At 39.2% G+C, this 14142-nt stretch overlaps 1 protein-coding gene across 9 annotated transcripts in view; it reads right to left on the bottom strand.

The window, feature by feature from the left end:
* foxp1b (forkhead box P1b) overlaps positions 1 to 14142 on the bottom strand; it is a 237443-nt gene that overhangs the window by 142601 nt on the left and 80700 nt on the right. For all 9 annotated transcript variants that reach the window (XM_084727703.1, XM_084727728.1, XM_084727700.1 and 6 more), the window contains one exon: positions 10538 to 10607. The gene's annotated coding sequence lies outside the window, so the exon portion shown is untranslated. The remainder of the gene's footprint in view (positions 1 to 10537; positions 10608 to 14142) is intronic.

The raw sequence follows: 14142 nt of genomic DNA, 5'->3' as shown, positions 1-14142 counted from the left end.
ATCTTTGGTGACCTGTCACATTAAAATGTATCTAAAATGTATGTATTAAATGTATCTTATATTTTGTGAATGGTTCAATTAATCTCATGTGTTGATCAAAGTTGTGATTAAAAGTTTCGGTCGGCCGCAGAAGTCAGATTTCAAATTGGGCCGTGGCTTTCTTAGGTTTGGGAATGGCTGGTTTAAACAATTAAGGGACTGCATATGCCGTAAAAGAAGAAGCTGAGAAATTTTAAAATCTTAAAGCAATTTACTTAAATAGATTTTTGAGTTTTGAGCCCAACTCAAACATCACTTTTGAAAAAACAACCAACTCATATTTTTTGTTGAGCTAATTAACTAGATAAACTTGAATCTTTGAGTTTTAGAAACTCTCATAAATTGCATTTCTAAAACTGTTAAGTAAACTCATTAAAGTGAAAATAAACAATGGTTAATAATTTCAGTTGCAACCATTTCATTTTCAAGCACGGAAATAAGGACAAATCAGGTTCTCAGTTCATTGTATACACTTTTTTGAAATACACATTTTTGGGGGTTTCTAAAACTCCAAGATTCAAGTTTATTTAAAAAATGTTAATTATGTTCACAACACATTACAGGCTGGCTAAACTTATTTCAGTTTAATTCTAAACTTAGAAGTTTGAGTTGGGCTCAAAACTCAAGAATCCATTTCAGTGAGTTGCTTTGAAATTTTGAGTTGTCTCAGGTTTTATAAGTGTGTGGTGGCGACTGTATCTGCAGAGACCGTTTCTTATTTTCTCAGTCAGGATTTGATGCCCAAGCATCTTTCTGGTGCATTTACAAACAGCTCGGATAAATCCAACTGATTCTACATACGTTTTGAAAAACTTTACCAACTAATAATGTTTTGTTGAGATAATTTACTTTTCCTCTTTAAATAAACTTGAATCTTTTAGTTTTAGTACCCACCCAAAAAAATCGTATTTCAAAAATAAAAGTGAATAATGGTTAATAATTTAATATTTTCAGTTGCAACCATTTAATTTTCAAGTACCCAAATAACAATAAATGAACAATTTTTGAAATACAGTTTTGGGGGTGAGTAGGAGGTTCTAAAACTCAAAGATTTAAATATATGTAGAGAAGAAAATTAAATATCTCAACAAAAGGTTATATTAATTTTAAGTTTAAAAGTTTAAGTTTGATTCAAAACTAAAAATCTAATGTTGCCTTTTTTTCAGTGTAGATTAAATAACTACTTTATTCACTTCAGTGAGAAACATTTTTATAACTGATGCTTCAGCAAACTTCAGAACAGTTTAACTAAAATAACCACAGCCTCCAGAATGCTACATTTCCTCTGCAGTATCCCAGGGTTTTCTAAGTTCATCCAAGTATCATAAAGGGCCTACAAGCGTCGCCAAGACGGTTCCAGTTCAAACGCAGCGTAGGCTTCGGGCCAGGGCGTGACCTGCAGCTGAACCGGCCTCCGCTCGGCCACAGGGAGGAGGGCAACAGCCACTCCAAACACATCACCCCACCCCCTGATAAATAACTTAACACAGCAAACAGAGGCCCATCAGTCAAGCTACACACAGCTAACACCGAGGACAGGGACAGAGATCGATGGAGAGATACAGACAAAGACAGACAGAAGGAAAGGGGAGAGAAGACAAGAAGGGAAGGGGACAGAGAAGGAGAGAGGTGGGAGGGGGTACATTGTGAGGGCATCTAACAGTGGAGAGTAGATAAATATCACACGGGAGCCTGAGCCAAGCAGCGTGGAAGGCCAAGTACTGTAAGGCTGTGAAAGCCGGGCTATTTTGCCGAGCTGTGACATTTGTTTCTTATTGTCTAAGTGGCAGCTGAAAGCGTCTCCCTGCGAGGGCCCCTCGGCTCTGCTCTGGCCCGCTTTGACGGGGAGGTAACCATATTAGGACGTGTATGGTAAAGTAAACAATAACATAGTTGCAATGAGATGGAAATTTTTCAGCTAATGGTGTTTGTCATTCCTGTTTTCAGTGCACTGAGCAGCCCTGTGTTTTTTCTAGCCGGCCAGAGAGACTTTGTTTATGAAAACAACGCAGGGGCCAAGGCTAAAACCAGAGCAGAAAAAAAAGAGGAAAACTGTAAATAAATATCAGTTTAAAAAATGCCTCCACCTTTTTTCATTTGATTACATAAATAAACCCACATTTAGGTAGAAACAGCCTTTCGCTTTCCATGTCCCTCCCAGGCCATGTCCACACTAAGGCGGCTAACTCTGAAAAGCATATTTGCCTCTCCAGTTTGGCCTTCCCGCCACACGAAATTACACCTATATCGTCTGTCACAGGCGCAAACTGTCTTTAAAAACATTCTCCATAGTGGATGAATATCAATACAACGGCTTTGCTTTGGAAAGTAGTAAAATCCCTATTTTACATTTGTTAAGTTCTCTGATGAAAAGAAAAATATGTCAGTGAGAACATCTAAATATTGCGTTTGGCTACACTGAAACACAGTACAAGTGATCATGGAAAGTAAGAGGGTGCACAATGTAAAGCTGTGTATTATTTCACTGTTTTGACACCGGTACTAATAGGATACCGTCAAAATTTTACTTTTACTACAATTTTACTCAATATTTCAGATATTTCACTTTAAGAAAACTAAACATTCAGTGTTGTCTTAAGCAAGCAGCAACAAGAGCTTAACCTAAAAAAAAGAAAACAAAAACTCAAAACTATAGGCAGAGACATGCTTTATGGCTCGGTCACACCAGCATTTAGGCTGGAATCTCAATTCATTACAAGGGAAATCACTGCAATCAGTAGATTCCTTCTGCGTTTAAATCACCTTTGGTGGACTCCAGTGAATTTGTGCCATTGTCCAACACCAAACCATTTTCACATTCCTGACCTTCAAAGGGCCAGTATGTAGAATTTAATGGCATACAGTAGTGAGGTTTCAGATTGCAACAACTCGCCTCACCCTCACCTTCCAAGAACATGTCCGCGAAACTCACACAAAATACAAAACGCCCTCTCTAGACCAAGCGTTGTCTTTGTCTATTCTCGGCTACAGCGGAAACACAGTGGTGCAACATCGTCGCCAGCGTCTTATTTTCAGGTTATTACACACTAATGAAAACCATTCTGCCAATAGATCCCCTAAAATCTTATGCACTGGACCTTTAAGTGAACAAAAAATGGAGAACCCAAAATGTCTGTCATTAGCTTATTAGCTGTGTTGCACTGTTCACTTTTACTTAAATTTCCTCTGTCCGACTGTAACCTGCTGAACAAGAGAGGTACAGCTAACAGAAAGTCAGGAGTAAATGGTACAAATATGTCTTCTGAATAAACTGTGAACTCAGTGACTGTTCTAACTAGTGTGCTAAATGTCAGTTAGCATGCTAGTTATCTTGGAGCTCATACCTTCCTTTAGTCTTTATTGAATAAAATAATGTAGCTTTACAATCAAGAGAAAAAAAAATGTGGGTGAGGGAGTAAAAGGCCAAGTACAGAGAAAGTGGAAAGAAGTACAGAGAGCTATTGTGACTGAGTAGCGCTAGCTAGGTGGCGTGTATGAAGTTTACTAGCTAATTTAGCCCTGCCAGTGGCCCCCTATGTTACTGAACGTCTATGTTTCACAGAGACACACCGACGAGGCCTTTATGAATAAGAACTGTTTATCTGAGTGGGCATTCAATGCAGATTTACAACAATTTAAAGGTTTTAATATTGGATTCAACAGTTACATGTCGGTTGATGCTCAACCAGTATTGCGGTTGAGCACCATGCTAATGTTGATTATATAATTCTCACATACAGAATTTTAAGATTTATCTGCTACAATGTGACCGTAGCCTCAAGAAAAAGGTTTCACATTGTAGCATCTTTAATTCTGATTCAGTGTCTAAAATATTTTACCATTATTCAGATGATCCAACAAGGGAATGAATGGGAATCTTGTTAACAATATATAATGTGAGCGAGAGCAATGGGCAAACTCATTGTTGAATGAAATAACTGAGATATGATTTGATATGCCTGGTTTAAGAGGCTCAATTTCTCACTAATTTCAACAGGATGTTGAGCGATTTCAAAGAAATGTAGCTCTCATTCTGCTTTCACCAGTTTCACTGGTCACTCCTTCCCTTTCACTCCCTTTTTGTTGGCTCTGTTTACCCTGCTATCTTTTCCAGGTTAAGAAAAGGCATAACCTCATGTTTTTGTACGTGCAAGTTTGGAAAACAAAGACTCAGATATTTTCCAGCCCTTTTGAATAATATCCTACTGCTGACTCACTGGTCAGCTATTGAAAAAAAGAGCTTTACCTCAGCATGAAGCTGAGAAAAAGGAAAGTCTTCAAAGTTCACAATGTGCCAATTTTCACATTCATTTCTAGAGATGTACAAAAAATTATAGTACAAAGTAGAGGTAGACATGCAACTCCTTCACTTCTGTCCTCTCCACATGTTGACTTAATTTGTTTGGTTTTTACCCACCTCCAGCTCGCTGTCTGCCTGTCTCTCCCTCTCTCTCAGCCCCATTCCTAATCTCACACCAAAAAATGCAAGCTGTTTATTTGCGTAGGGCTGAAGCCATTCCATTAAGTAGCCCCACCAGGTGCTTTATCCCTAAAAGGGATTTGTTTTCTAAAATAAACTGATAAAGCAAAAGGACTGCCAAAGTGATATTTACCATGACATGAAGTGATTGCAACAAAGTCAGAACTATCCAAATAAGAGTCACTGGAACTTTTTTGAGTTTCCTTACATAGTCAGAGACCTTCTGGAAACCATAAACAAGCGTCCTTTTAATGTGTCATAATACATAAATGTAGAATATTGATTTTGAGAGCAGGGACAGAGTGTGCATATTAAGTTATGTTTGATATTCCTCCAGTTACAGTTCAGTATATTGTTTGCAGTAAAGTCTGGCCTACACTCTTAGAAATGAGGGTTCCAAAAGGGTTCTGCCTAAAGGGCCAAGGTTCTACACGGAACTGTTTTCTTCTGAAGAACCATTTTTTGAAGAAAGGGTTTGTCAAGAATTGTTGAAATCAATGAAGAACTCTTTTGTCGTCTTTGTACCATATTATAAAAAGGTTCCCAATTGGGTTCTTGGAACATAAAAGGGTTCTCAGTAGAACCCCCCCAGGAGAATTCTAGATAAAATAATTTTTAAATATGAAAGGATTCTTGATAGAGCTCCCTGAGTGGGTTCTGTGTGGAAGCATTACACCATTGAAGGGCTCTCCTTTAAAACTTATCTTGGTGGGTTCTGGGTGAAATATAAAACTTATAAAAAGGGTTCTCAGGAGAACCCCGTGGGTGAATTCTAAATAAAACATTTCTAATATAAAAGGGCTCTCCATAGCCCCCCCTAGGTGGGTTCTAGATAAAACCCTTAGATGGTGGAAAGATTCTGGATGGAACCCCCGGAAAGGGTTCTGTGTGGAAGTACTAGAGCTTTAGAAATTCTCTTGATGGGTTCTGGGTTACATCTTTCACAGATGGTTCTAAGTATAACCCTTTATAGAACCCGCTGAACAGCTTTCAAGTGGAACCTCTATAAAAGGGCTCTCCTATGGGGACAAACTGAAGAACCCTTCATAGTTCTAGTTAGCCCCTTTCTTTCTAAGAGTGTCGGTTACCCTCTGTATAGTGATTTTTCTGAGAAGACAACAAATCAATCCAGGTTATTAGTTGTATTTCATCTTTTCTGAAGCGGAGACACCAGGCCACATCTAAAAAAAAAAAGAGCACTCTGACACCTTTTTCTCACTTTTGTGATTTTCTTTTCATCTTGCTGTAAGACAACTCATCTGCGGCTGGAATTTGCTTACTCCTGTCGCCTCAGTCAATCTCACACAAAGACTATGTCACGTTAGCCGTCTGCACCTGGTAGCAGGGCTGACATTATCAAAGCTCCTCACTCTCCTCGCCGACCAGAGTTTATACATCCGTCGATACGTTTCAGACCAAAAGGAGACATGTCTGTTTGATGCTGATAGAAAAAGAAATTGAAACTTGCCAAATGCTTTCTTTCCACCCCAAAAAAAGATATTTTAAGTAGATTCAAGATAACACATCTGTGATAACATTTATCAGGGCTGTTCTTTCTACCTCACAGCGGCAGATAATTCACATGAAAGTTGCAGGAGATGCAAGCGAAAATAAGAATGTGTGACATAATGTATTCAGCATGAGGCGTGCATTTAACTGTGCAACCTGTTTAGCCTGACAATACGGAGGCGGGCGATCTGCCAGAGTGTGTTCTGATAGCAGCTGATGCGGCCATGGTAGCAGAGCATCAGATAGGGTGAGCGCACGGTGGCCAGGTGACGGTGTTTAGAAGGCTTTGACACATCCTGTGATCTCAATCAACAGGAAAAGGCAAGAGGCACGCCGCCGCCTTACGTCCCCGCCTCGGTCCCCGTTGTGACGTCTTTGTAGGGACGATAATTTTTCATTTTCACGCTGCCTTGCATCTATTCTGCCTGTCACTGTTTTTAACTACAGCAGCCAAGCTCAGAGAGTAGATTACGGTACTTACAGTGCATGAAAAACACAGCAACAAAACTGCCAGCGACAGAAGCATTTAACTTTCTTGCTGGAAATCTCCCCCATGTGGCACTTTTGCTACAGCGAGTTGTTTATTATGTTCCAAGCTAGGCATAAGCGATTAAAGGAGCTCTTAAGAATCAAAGTGTTATAAATGCATGGAAACACAGCCGGCTGTAAATGCCACAGAATTAGAAGCTTACCAAAGCCTAATACTAATACATGGCAATTTTCAGCTTGATGCTGATATAAAGAAATTACTTTTTTAAAGTAAGCAATAAATGCAGTCAAGGGAACTATTACAGAGGCCCTATTTTCATCCCAGCATAAATCTGCACACGACCTTTCTGCGGGTCCAACTCATGAATCCACTTGTTTATTCTCAACACTTCCATAAAAAGTGGATTAAACAAAGCAACCTCAACAGCTAAAACTAAGGCAATATAAACCAGAGCTTTTACAGCAAAAAGGAAGAATTACAAGAAACCGAGTGTTTGCATGATGTGTTCTTCCCTCCCTTACATGGATTCATGAAATTCAAATGAAGACCGGCATGAGACGATAACATTTTGAAGCCCTCAAAACAGAGAAGCATGTTTTTTGGGGGGGCATCTGAGGATTCTTCTAAGCAGAGGCACTGTTTCTGGAAAGTTGGATGTCATCAGGTCTGAATAAATTGGCCAAACAGGCAGCAGAGGCAGCCCTATCACATAGATATGACCATATGATGATGAAGTATTCGACATATCTAAATCAAAACTTCTGTCAGACTGCTTTTAGACTCTCCCTACATTTCAATTCCCTAATTTGCAAACAATTAACAATAAAAAAAAGCATGCTTGGTCCCCATGTAGGCAAAAATGAACACTATGCTTCCACACACTGTATTAGAGTCCATTGCACTTTACAAGAGCTTTAAACACCAAGACGTAGTAATCCCCTAAGCTGCCACAGGGATTTAGCATTAGTGATGCAATCAAAATCACATTGGAAAGTTGTGTCAATAATCAGGCTGATTTTGCCACATTAACATTAATTACACAACCATTTGGAAGATTTCAGGGCTGATCTTACATCTGGAGTAGGCAGCCGCTGAGGGGCCTGCTGGAGAGGACCTCCTCACTATGCGGAGAATGCACTCCAGATAAACAGCAGCGACACCAATCCTCCACTTCAATTTTCTCCCAAGTCTCTGTTTTCCAAATGTTGGGGGGTGATTGTCTGAGTCAAATAAAGGAGGAGGACGGGCTGTTTAACCCATTGTGGTGATGAGGGACCCCTCTTACAATAAAGAGAATCCTGTAATGATGACGGCTGCTTTTGCTTTTTCCAAACTCAATGGAGAGGCTGTGCAGGTAGCCGTTCATTTAATATGTGAATAATGTATCTGGCTGGGAAATATATCCATATCGTGACACAAGACTAGATATTGTCTCAGACTTTGGATATCATTAGAACATGATATGGTGTAAGTGTCCTTGTTTTAAAGGCTGCATTACAGTAAAGTGATGCACTTTTCTGAATTTACCAGACTAAGAGTGTGTAGCACCAACAAAGATCAATTTAATCCTGGGTTAATAATCAGAGTTTAGCAAAACTAGATGTAAACTGCGGAAATCCAGATTTCGAACACGGAACTTTCACATTTTGTTGATTTTTTTTTTTTTTCCATTGTAATAAGAAAAGGGGCTGTCATTTTAAAAAGTTAAACCTCCCCAAGTGTAAGTTTGAAGTTAATACTCGATCACATTTTGAATTGGATTTTAAATTAAACTTAATCTAGGTTTAGAGTTAAAACTAAACAGAAATTTAAAGAGAGGTTTAAGTGTACCTTTTTAAAAAAATTTAAGCTAGTTTAAAAATTTGACCTAAATTAAAGTTAATTAATGAAGGCTAAAAATGAATTGTTGTTGGTGCAACCCAGCCTGTAGATGGACTGATTAATCGGCCGGTGACTCAGCTCAGCTTGACCGGCCATGACCGGTTACAGCGGATTCAATCAGATATATCTGATCTGTGCTGGTCAAATTTACATGCATGTGCCAGACAATGGTTCACATCATGCACACAGTGACACAGACAGTAATGTAACAGTAATTCCATTCTTTTGTCTTTTGTGGAAGCATGAGATAAAACAGGATATACTGCAATTCATTTTCTTTTGAATTCTATTTGCTCAGAAAATCTCTGTCCAGTAACCTGAAGAATTTTTGGAGAAAATGCTAAAGTTATTTAATAGTCAGCATTTCATTATGAGCATACTCAAGATGTAAGAAAATAGTGATACACTTGAGTATAGTGATATTATGTTCTGTGATGCTGTATTGATTCTCAGAAGCACTGTATGTACGATACTGTGATGAATGGAAAGATTTGTAGCAGTGGTGTGTTTTGTGTTATGCTCAAAAACCCAACCGCAAGATAGCAGTTTTATGCATATGGTTGTGTGTTCTGTATACAATGACAGTTTTCCTAAAGTGAAATTAAATAAAATAGCATGTCATCTTGTTTGCAGTATCTCAATTGACAGCAACATATTGAATCGTAACCATCGGAGTTACAAAAATGGTTGTGTATTCTGGTGGTTATAGCTCTTGGAAAGAAAAAAAATTGGAATTGGACAAAATCAGAATCAGCGGGTATTTGGTCAAAACTATTGTGATACTTGATTTTATGTATATCACCTAGCCAGAGTGTGTCAGTGATGTCTTTCTGTTCAAAATCAGCCCAGGATGAATTTATTAATTTTTTCTTGTACAAGTACACAATACTAAGCTGTTTGTCTTTGAGAATCTCTTCTGGAGTAAATGGAGAGTTGCAGGATTCACCTTTTCTAAAAAGCTGTTTAAAGAAATATATTCAGTGCACTTTACCACTTGATAATTTTTGTGGCAAGAAACTGTTGAAAAAATTTGCATTTTGTTTTAACTTAACATAAAAACAAAATACCAACTATTAGCATAACTTCATGCAAATAAGGATATTGAAATGATTCTATGAAAACAAAGATATTTCCAAAAGAAAAGCAATGAGACTAAGAGTGCCGTCATTCCTAATTTTACTAAAGTCTCCATTACAATCCCCAAAAATAATACTGGTAGTGCCTGAGATACACTTCACATATGACATTGCTTAGAGTAGCCTTGTTGCTCTGTCATAGCCTTAAACTGAGAAAGCAGTGCTCAGATGTACAGTGGTTATGTGGTACATTACTGCATATGTCCCAGCTGTCTACATACAAGTCACAACATGTTAATGGAGGAGAGAGTGAGAAAAAATGATAGAGACAGACAAAAAAAAAAAAAGAGAATGAGAGAAAGAGATGGCGGCAAGGCTGAAGCTGCACAAGACAGAAAACAGACACACTCCTCCTCTGAAGCCCTGAGCTCCTGAAGTGTTAACACTCCACCCCCCAACACACAAATACACACACAGACGCACAAACTTCCCCACAGTCCTATACTCCACCTCACCGGATCGCTCCAGCCAAAAGTTCACATCCTGGGGGCCCCAAACCTCCTCAGATAGGGAGACGGCGGGCGTGAGGAACAAACATGAGATATCCAGCAGAATGGCTGAGATGCCAACGATAGCGAGACTGAGTGCAGTAACCCCCCTCACCACCATCACCACCCCCTTGTTTGGTAAACACGGCATTACCATATTTCAGCTTTTCCTGCAAATGTCAACATGCACAAACAGACGGATATCTCCACAATGAGCAGAGTTAAGTTCTTCAACAGCGCAGCATAAAGCTAAATCACAAAAAAACAGACTTCTTACTTAACTCCATTTTGACTTTCAGGGGAACTCACCAGGCTAGTCTCAAATCGGCAGCATCTCAAACCACTGACAGAGTGCACCTGTCGAGGCCCCCTGCACATACACACGCTCAAAATGCAGTACACAAACAAGACAACCACACCGCATTCAGTTAATTATTAAGCCAATTCAATACGGCATTCACACACACACACACATGCAGGGGGCTGGAAGTCTGGTGAATGATTGTGTGTTTACCTTCTACAATGACTTGCTTATTTAAAGCAATCTTCAGTTCCAGCGGTGGTGAAACAGCCTCCTCCTCGCCCTGCGGACACAAGATGCAGAATTATGAAATAATTACCACTGCACACCATAATAATGCATGTCATCAGCACCAGAAGGCAACACACAGAGTACATGGGTGTAAACCAATAACAAGTTACCCACCAGTTGCTATTGATTAGAATTACAGTCTTGTCCTGAGGAATCATCAGATAGAGATCAATTCTCAGCATTCCTGTGCTGTTTGCTCTCCTTTGTATGTAGCTGCAGCAGTCAGCGTACCTTCCTTTGCCTTTACGGACGCACAGCCACCATGTCAGCTCAAGACACCTACTATTGTCACCGTCACACACATTTCCATCTGTCTGTTAACTACAACTACACCCACTGATGATAACAAATGAACAATGGGGCTGTCTGATGCGAGTCAATGGTTTATTTGCAAGACAAAAACTTATTATATTGCTGACAGTAAGAGGCCCGTCTTGCTCCCCCCGCTGGTGGCAAACACAGCGTACCTGTACCTGCTCCTCTTGCCCTGACTCAACTCCCTCTGGGCAGCCCTGATCTGCATGCACACAGCTTTCCCTAACTGAGCACTCAACCCAGGCAAGGAAAGGATGAAAAAAAAAGGAGAGAAGGAAACAAAATCTTATTTTTATGGTAAACTGAGAAGTGACTGTGGGGCAATATCTCAGGTGCATTTGAATAAAAGCATTAAAGCATATCCAAATACGAAAGAGGGGAAAAAAAAGAGCTCCAACTCCCTCTCCCACCGTTCTTTTTTTTTGCCGTTTACATTTGGCAGTCAAAACTGCGGCCAGGCGTTTGTGTGCGAGTGTTTATCTAAAGCAGACTGAGCATAGATAAAAAACACACCGGTCCAACATGCCCAGTTTCAGCATTAATTGTGTTAAATGCCCTCGTTGAAAACGCAAGTCAACATGCAGCTCGCTCTGAACTCTACCGAGGGTTGAACAATCATCGAAAATGGACCATTCCCACACAACTACCCTATTATTGTGATTCATTACACTTCAATTAACATATCATCAATGGAATCGTAAATCAATGGCGAGTGGTGACAAATGACAGATATTTTCAGTTTCAAACTACTAAACATCATTAATTCCCATCACCTGAAAGAGCCCCGGGAGCTAAATGAGTTTACCCAACGCATAACATCCATTTAGATAAATGTTCCATCATTTTAATGACGGAAAATTTGTATTGGAGAGAAAAGGCAACAACGGGATCCTGATAGCAGCTGTACGCCTTTTCTCCTTGTAATATAATGCCCATCTTGTAATGCCTAAACAGATAATTGTCTCCATTTCAAACAGCACAAGGCTGTAATATTGCCATTTAGAACAGTGGGGGTGCGGAGAACGTAGGGTGAGGATAAACAAGCACACGCTGCTTCGCCCGGTTGGGAAAACCGAGCCCATCACACACTCCCACATTGAGATTTTAGGGAATAGAACAACTCCTGGTTGAGATAATTACCCACCTAGGTGGGTTATGTGCATGCTCAGTAAGAGGCTTAAGCTGAGAATATGAATCAAAATGCAACAATTTCAAAAGACAAAGGAAACTAAGGAGCATTTTGCAAGGTTCTTTTGTAAAGTCGTGAGAGGATGTTGTAGGTGTGCTGTGTTAAACAAGGTGGAAAATAGGACAACAAAGACTTCTGACAAAGAAATATCTGGTAATACTTTCTGTGATGCCACATGATGCATTATAATGTACTATAAACACAATTATAATGTGTTATACTGTACTTGTATAACAATGTATAATTATAGCTACAAGAACTCCTAAATATTCAACAATAACTATAACATATCAGGCGTCCATGTTTATAATGCATTGTAACCCTTTATAAACATACTTATACCACATAATACTGTGCTTTTAGCAATGTATACTTATAGTTATAATAACTCAAAAATATTCAACAATATAACACATTGTGACATCCATGTGTATAGTGCGTTATAATGCTATAAACATACTTATAATGAACTATACAGTGCTTATAGCAATGTATAATTATCGGTATAAGAACCAGCTTGTAATGTACTGCCTATACCTCAGGAATTTCATTACTTCATTACCACCCAAACTCCACTTAGCGTAACTTCTAATCACATTATAATGCATTATAAAATGGTTATAGTGTATTACAACTATGAGAAATACAAAACATTTTGATACTTGACCTTATAAGTCATTATATGAAATGCTTTATAATATGTGTTATGATTTTTGCTATAAAGCATCATGAATATCCCTTAGTGCTTATAACTATAATTATACATTGCTATTGCCACAGAATAATGTATTCTAGGTATGCTTATAATGCATTATAATGCATTATAGACATAAAATATTACGAAACATCTCATGTTACATGACACTTGTGTGCGACAGATAGCATGGCTGTTAGCCTGGTAGCTTTAGAGGATCCAAATAAATGTTTCCATTCTGTATGCAAATACCACAGGCTTCATTGTAATTGTGGGAGGAAAAAAACATGCAAACAGCCTATTTTCAGAGGAAATGGACAATCAGAAGGGTTTTTTGCTATGGTAATGAACTGCTGTGGTTACATCTGAGCACGAACAAAGACTCATTTTATTCTGTCCACAAACCTGTGAAGTGGACTTCCCTATTTGTGAGGGGGGTCACGGCTTCACAATATGCTCTCTAGTCCTAGGTATGTTATCGGTGCCTTTGGCTTTGTTGTAAGATTGCATGTTCAAAATATGAATTAATACCCCTCCACTGAAACGCACCCAATCCCTACAAAAGGCCCGCATTCACTGTGGACAGCTCTTCAGCTCCTCTAATGGACAGGCTCTCCTCTCTCTTCACACCGCGCAGACAAAAAGATGAGGGCCCATGAATATTTACCACTAAGTAAAGTTATTCCATTAATTACTCTAAGCACGCTTAATACTGTATCTGTGGCTACTTCTGTGGCGGCTCGTTAATGAACCTTCACACATCATTACCATATTAATTAATGCTCAACTCAATGGTTGTCAATAGGAGGCTGCCAGAGTTGTCTCTGGGTTCTTTACAGCCCATGCCGGGATGTTTCGATCACTTAGTATCAGCATCTGAATAGATTCACAGTGTCTATTTATCATGCCAGGGCCGACATGTGTTGGAATAAAACAACAAAAAAAAGTAGTGGCACTGGTTAAAGTCATAGTTCAGAGTATTTGAAGTGGGGTTGTATGAGGTGCTTATCAATAGTCACTGTATTAGCTACAGCAGATGCCTGTCAGCACGACCCAGTTTTGTGAAGCAGAGAGGAGCACCAGCATCGAAGCTAAGCTCAGTGCTGTGCTGCTGTGGATGGAGTCAGCAACAAAAGGTATTTTAGCCACCTATAAAAAGGTCCACCTAAAAATTCTATATTAGTTTGAGTGCATGCTATATTTAGTGTATTTTCAGTGCTTTACTTTGGTGTCAGACAGCTTTTTCTGACAGTAAAAAGGCTGTTATACTCACTCTCCACACCAACCAAACTCCAGAGGCAAAATCAGTGATTTTACCTCCAGTTGTTT

Source organism: Lutjanus erythropterus, chromosome 2 (genome assembly GCF_056507025.1).
Source record: "Lutjanus erythropterus isolate fLutEry1 chromosome 2, fLutEry1.hap2, whole genome shotgun sequence".
NCBI classification, from domain to species: Eukaryota; Metazoa; Chordata; class Actinopteri; order Lutjaniformes; family Lutjanidae; genus Lutjanus; species Lutjanus erythropterus.
This window is presented reverse-complemented; position numbering and strand designations above follow the sequence as displayed.